We start from the raw sequence: 7,361 nt of genomic DNA, 5'->3' as shown, positions 1-7,361 counted from the left end.
TATCAGCAATATGCATTTGTTTCATGTCATAAATGTAATGTATGTATGTATGTATTTTTATGTTTTAATATGGTTATTATCTAAGTTATTTTATTTTTGTGGATAACTTAATATTTGTAAGACAATAATGAAAGACCATAATATTGAAAGGGGCTTTAATGTGATAAATAATAAAATACATGAAAGCAGTGTATTTGGTAAGAGAACCATTTCATGTTTATTTTATCACTCGTAAGCATGCTAATGATGATGCATCCGTTAGTTACTGTATGCTAGCATATTATGGGTTACTTCAGAGTCATTCGTTTTCTTCCTATGGGAACACCTACAGTATATTCCCGTGATTATCATTATTTTGTCCATGAGTTATTTTGAACAGGTTACAAGAATAACAGCTTCCTCATTGAAGATTACACTATTGTTGATCTTTTAGCCACAAAGGAATCAGGAAAAATGGTCATAAAAAACAACATGCTGCATTAGGTCCTGATATAGAACCGTAAAACATTTGATATCTTGCTGTTCCTTATGCCTTTTGAAGGCAGAGATTTAGTTATGCACGTCTATCTTAAATAACTTTGTAATTAAGGTCACTATTTTCATAGACTTTTGTATGTTGTCTTCTGCCCAGATGTCAAGCAAACATGGGACTTCTGCAGAAGTTGGTACTTGGAAAAGGAGACCACAAGCTATCTCAGACCAGTTACTTTGGTCCATATCAGAGGACTGCTTTCACAACTGCCCAAACAAGCCATACAAGGGGTTGAACCACAACAAAGTTTGATTAAAACGGACTTAATGCTGGCTTGTGAAAGCGCCATGTGGCTCAAGCCCATCATCACTGAGTCCTACATTTTCCTTAGCATAACCCAGTCGTTGATCTTTCTTGCTAAGTAAATACTTATATATCTCAAACTCCACACATCCAGTTAGTTATTTTTTTCAATTGAGTCTTAAAAATGTAGATTTTTTATTTTCCATATTTTATACAATTGGAACGTGAAAAATATATAACAGAAGAAAATGAATACTTTATTTGACACAGCTTTATAACTGGTTGTTGCCCTTTTATTGGGGAATATTCTGGTATAAAAGAGGATGTAGTCTGGGAACAGCGGTTTCTCATGCTTTAAAGACGGTCTTTGACAGAAAGTTCAGCTATTAAATGTCAAATCTGATGTGGAGAATGTGTGCAGAAGCTTTTATTCTTTCCACATTGACTGAAAAAACAACAAAAGAGACCCATCATTGGAATAGTTGGGCTCCATATTCTAATTACAGAGATTACAGCGATTGCTTCTGACTGCACATAGCCTGAATGTTTTGTTAGAAACCTTAAGATATACCCAGACCAGATAAGACTGTGGTCAAACGTAGACCCTCCCTTACCAGTTGCTGCTTGCGTGCAGAGAGAAATCCTGTTGAGCGTCCTCACTCACTTATACGTATATTCCCTGCCCTGAGGGAAGTGATGAAGTCACCAAGTCAAGTGTAAGAATGCAAGAGATACACTTTCAAAGTAAACAGATGTGCAGTAAAAAGGTGCTATTCCAGAGTCATGCGGTTCTATTCTTATCCAAACATACCGCTCACTTTCAGGGGGAAAAAGAAAGCTTCCTTTGAAGGCTCCCACCTCTCCTCTCTACCCTTTGGAGCACCATCTGTACGTTGCATTTAGCATGCATAGAGCAGCTTCTAGTGCATTGATTCAAGCGAACATGCTCTTCAGCTCCCTTTCTACATGTATAAATAGTTTATGAGCAGATTTGTTCTCATGGTGACAACACAATGTGTGAATTGCATGTGCGTGTTTGTTTATGCAAGCTTGTGTCTTTCTTCTTGCGGGCACATGCATTTAAATGACAGGGTGTGTGTGTATGCATGTTCCTATTATATGTTGACAATGACCTGATGCCAAAGTTGAGAAACCTGCTCTATCCCTGCTGGGTTCTTCCACCGGTAGGCTTCAATGGCTGCCAAACCAAAGTTCAGCTGATCCTCTCTATTGTGTTTAATAAGAAATTGTGCAGAAATCAATCAAGACTTCTCTTTTCTTTCTAATTTAATGATTTCATCTTGCGTAGAAAGAAAGACATGCCAAATGATTATGCGGCTATTCAGAACCTGAACAGATATCACAATCCTTGATAAATACTTGTTTAATATCAGATCACTCAAAAGAAGAAAAAAAGAAAACATTAATCTTCATGAGAATAGCTCTTGCCTGTGAAGAAACACCAGGCCTGGACTTGTGTGTTGAGTTTATTTGAACAGTGGCTGTTATTTTGATAGAGCGCAGGTCCCAAAGGGACTACAGATTTGAGCTGAAACATCATTACGCTGCTGAAGGAGATTTATTATGTTATGATCCCTTTGCAAGAACTGGCAGGTCTGCATCACTTGTAAGACATTCTTAAATGTTTTCAAGGACATGGTCAGTTGTTTTGCAATGATGCCTAAATGGACACACATGTAACATGTAGTGGCATGTGTGTCTTTACTGTGCAGAGTGAAATGGCTTGTTAAACCATTAGCTTGTAAACCAATGTTTTTCCCCCTTAGAAGGGAAAATACACCAGTTTCTCTCAGTTCTGAAAATAAAAGGTTTTGCCAGCACACTGGCACTGCATGCCAAACTGTCTACAGGTATATTCATTAATCTTAACCTTAATTGTTTAATTGATATTGTTGTTTTCTGAGATGACTGGTAAAGAATGTTTTAATACTTCAGTTAACCTCCCAGTAAACAAGCTAATTAAATGCATACGTTTTTCATATTCCTACAAGTAACAAGACCACAGCGTGCAAGCTGTAATCAGTGTTTTTGTAACTGCTGTGCATATACGTGTAAAGTATGTGAGCAAGAGATAGCATGAGAGAGCATACCTCTGTCTTTCTGGCATGTTTGTGTATGAGCATTTGTGAATGCAAGTGTTTGCACCTCATTTGTTGGCATGTGTGCATTTGTTTGAGTGTGTGTGATACTCAACTGATCTGGTACTTCTTGAGGTTTAAACCTTGAGACCCTAAACTGTTACACTGGTCACCTAAATCCAGGTTAACCAAAATGTGCAGAAACCAACAAAAAAGTAAGTGAGCAATAAGGTGCAGAGACGGTAATGCAAGAAGCTTCAAGATGGAAAACAAGACATGCAGGACGCTGAAGATATGGAGACAGAAAGGCAGCTAGTTGCTACAAGCTTGATTGGGAATAAATGTTCTCTTTGCGTTTTCCCTCAAGGGTGGATTGAAAAAACAAATGTAAGGGACCAGTCCCTACAAGTAAACCCAGGAGAAAGACACATTGAATACTGCAAAATAATAGTTATCTACAGATGCTCTGCCAAAGGCCTCTGATCAAATGGGTTGTCCAAAGAGTCAGCTGACCATTGATTACGTTACATTGGTGTTTATTAAAGCGCTGTGGATGTTCTGCGCTGGATTAGGACATGTAACTTACTCTTAGCTACAAATATCTGCCTTTTTTGCTCTGATAGCAAGATCATCGTGCAAATGGTCAGTGATTTGGTTGTTAGTAGGGCCCTTCATTTGTCCATAAAGTTGTCAGTTTGTCAATCATCAAGTGTTTTCAAGAACACTAGTTATATTTATAATGGGTCTTGTAGCAAAGTAATATTAGCAAGTGTTTTTTTTCTGTTGCATGGCTTACTCTTAATAGATTTCTCATGACCAGTCACTCCAATTTCAGTACGGACTGCTTGAAATGCACGTTTCAGACATACCACATCACCATACATGGCCAAGTGGATAGTTTAATCCAATTAGCTGAAGCAGACCAACCCTCTGAGGTTAAATCAGTTTGAAGTTATCTGCTATTGATTTGTTCACCATTTTATCAATCTACATTCTCCAGAAAACTGCTGTTTTCTTTTTCTGGTTGCAGGTTTTTCAGTTTAAACTTCATTAAAACAGCTTTTTAAAACTCTTTTCCAAGACATTTCTGTCTAAAGATAGGTTTTGTGTTTTGATAATTAATTTATCAATCTTATACCCTGTAGAATTGCTCCATTCCAAATTAAAATTCAATGTGACAGGAACAGGGAACATGCAAGCACATCCACATTATCTCATAGGACCTGTCTTGTATATAGTCCTTTCAGCTTCTTTACAAATACTTGATCTGCGCTAACACTACAGTTTGATCTGTTTTACTAATTCATGCCCTCTTCCACCAGGGAAGGATCGAAGAAGAAACAGGGATCATTTTTTTGTGGTTCTTCTCTCATTAATTATTGAGAGCGGAGGCCAACGAGTACATGCTTTTAACACCATTTGCAACATGTTCCGCTCGACCTAAGCTGACACTTGCTCCACTGGATTTGAGTTCCACTTTCTTGAAGCCTGAAAGGGAATGAGATGTGGGGAGGAATGCTATGGGCTTGCTGACGCATTCACTTTAACTCAAGCCTCATACACACACACACATACTGCAATCCCGTCCTCGTCAGCTTGGGAGATGTGGAGTGACACGAGGAGCAATTTCCTAAAATATTGATCAGCGGGGGTCAAAACATTTCCTCACAAGAAGGGCTATATATGGAAGAAGGGCAACCCCTCTGGTCCAGTGGTTTTCCCCAGGAGGAACCATTAGCTTTACTGATTCCCCTAGAACTGGTTGAAACTTTGAGCTCAACCAAGTAGAAAATAGCAATATGTTTGCAGGTATTTGGGCCATGCTTGGCTAAATGCGAACTTCGAATCAGGACAGTACTTGTCTGGTAATGTTTCATATGTGCATGGGAGCAAAAGTACAGACAAGAATGCAGATTGAGAAAGGCCTATTTCAGGTGCATATTGAAAACTGCATGGCTCAGCAATAATCATTTCTCTGCAGTTTAAAATAATTGTAAATAGTGATCCAGCTAGTGAAGACATTTCCCGTGAAGGATTCCCATCGGCAATCCTTTTTTTACAAGTGCATGACCAAACGTAAGTGAAGACACATAATTACAGTATTTAAGATATATATAATTGCATGACATGGGCTGATAGTGTTTGAGGCACCCAGTGGTGTTGCGGTGGTAGGGCGGCATTCACTGGCTTGAATATAACTAAAATCCTTACCTGACGGCATCTACAACCGAATTTTTGGTTTTTTCAAAACATACATTGTTGAGGTTTTTGATGGATGAAAACATCATCCTGAAGATTTTAGCAGAATCTTGATTCTACAAAAGGTATTTCCCATATTATTATAGAATTGACGTTTCTTGGTCAGGTGTTTTTTTGTTTTTTTCATGAACATTTTCATTTTTACAATACAGTTTTTAATTGAACAAATTAAAAAACGTAATAAGCAAGCTTTAGAGGTGCTGGAAAAGAGCCTGGCTAACCTTTTCTCCCTGTTTCACACTTTATTTGAAGCTAAGCCAACTAGCTGCTGGCTGCAGCTATATATCTGACAAACCTTTTCACCTAACCTTTGAATGCAAATTCAAATAAGTGTATTTCACAGGAGACTGGCCTGAGCTGAATAACAAAAAAACACATCTGAGGATCGCTGAAATCTTGGCTATGGCCCCCAGACAAAGAAATGTACTTAGTATGCCATTAATGTTTTGTCTTTTGTGTCTGCATTCTTTCCTCATCTGTCATGCATTTTCTTGAATTGCTGGAAACTCTTTCACATCCACGACATTTAAAGTATTACAGCTATCACGGAAGTCCTCATCAACATCCTTCCACGTTTTTTTTCATGTACCTGCAGTGTTTTTTTTCTTTCATATTGTATAAGAAAATGCTGAATTGACATGCCTGCATTAATCTCATACCATTCATGCTTTGTCCATCAGGAATCTTGGATGTTTTAGAATTGTGACTCAGCAGGCCAAGGTGCCCACGATCCACCTACGCTGCTGACAGCTAGACAATATAGGTAATGTTCTTGTTGATCATCACAACTGCATACTCATACAGCACAAATGGATCTGATGGGAGTACTTTGGCAGTAACAGGAAAATTCTTGTATTTTTCAACTTCAGAGTCTTAGTCTAACAAGTGTGGCCATTCTGAAAACAAGTCACGCTATCTTTGCACATGCCACTTCCTCCAGCAATTTGTATTACTGGAGCACTTGGGGCATATGACTGAATACACTCATCAATATCAGAGAAGGAAGGGTGGGGATTGGATTAATTCATATGGGGGCGGACCTTGAGACGATTACCGCCCACGGCGGACCACCTAGCCAGACCAGCCAGACGGCCACCAAATGCCACCAGATGGAGAGGGAGGAGGACCGGGATGGAAGCTATGCACAACTAGTTAGGATCTAAGACTTTTCCACCACACAGTTGGTTTCAAGCTAATGTCCGGTCGCAGAAAAAGGAGGCGGACTCTGTGTTTACATTAATGATGCTTGGTGCTTCAACGTCATCAAAGTTGATGGACAATGTTTCCCTGATTTTCTTAATTTTTAATTTTATTAAGATCTGCCCAGCAAATTGTTTTGTTACTGGTGTTTGCATACCTCCTGATGCAAAATAAAAAAAAATGCGCTACAGGAATTCACTAATGTTTTTGTTTAGTTTTTCTTGTGTAGCAAATGGGCTACAACATCATTTTGTTGTGCAACCCTGTGTTGGTAAATGATAATGAATTATCCTTGAATCCTTGAAACCATGAGTATGTTGGGGAAAGCAGCAAAAGATTTCAAAAGATTTCCAGGTAAACTGGTTCACCTTTATAATTTCAAAGGTTTGGCATTGTCTTGAGTCGGTCCAAAAGCAACAGATAAAATTAGACCACTGGATTAGTAATTGTATAGCTAACTTCATAGGACTCTATTTCTGAGGCACAGGGTTGCTGTAGATTAAGTGTGTGTTCTTGATTTATAAGTAGTAGCACATAAGGAAAAGATTTATAAAACGTTGGTCTTTTAAGGTAATTCAAGAAAACGTAATTTATTACTGACCACTGAACTAGAATACACAGACAAGGAGCTAAATCAAATGGAAGAGAAAATACCAAGAATGGAAGCAGAGGCAGAAAAGCAAAAGAGGACCGTCCCCCAAGTCAACATACCTCAGGAACTGGTGGTGTTCCTGCAGTCATTTATTTTTAAAGCTGACTAAACTTTGCTGCAAAGAATGGAACCCGTTGATGCCAGACTTCTAGACGTGATCCCTAGCTGCTAAACAAATTCATTTGCTGCTCTGATAAAGATTGCAGTGGGGGGTACTGTGCTTCACCTTCCCAAAATCACCAGGAGAAAAGGCTGGCCGGACCAAACATTCAGCTCTCCATAAAGTAAGCAAATGTAGCCTGCACAATCATGCTATATTTGTTATTACTGCAGATGAATGGGCAGCTACCTTGGCCAGCGCACAAATTTCGTGGGA

Source organism: Anarrhichthys ocellatus, unplaced genomic scaffold (genome assembly GCF_004355925.1).
Source record: "Anarrhichthys ocellatus isolate YVR2014 unplaced genomic scaffold, GSC_Weel_1.0 scaffold20, whole genome shotgun sequence".
Taxonomy (NCBI): domain Eukaryota; kingdom Metazoa; phylum Chordata; class Actinopteri; order Perciformes; family Anarhichadidae; genus Anarrhichthys; species Anarrhichthys ocellatus.
Note: the sequence above shows the minus strand (reverse complement) of the source record.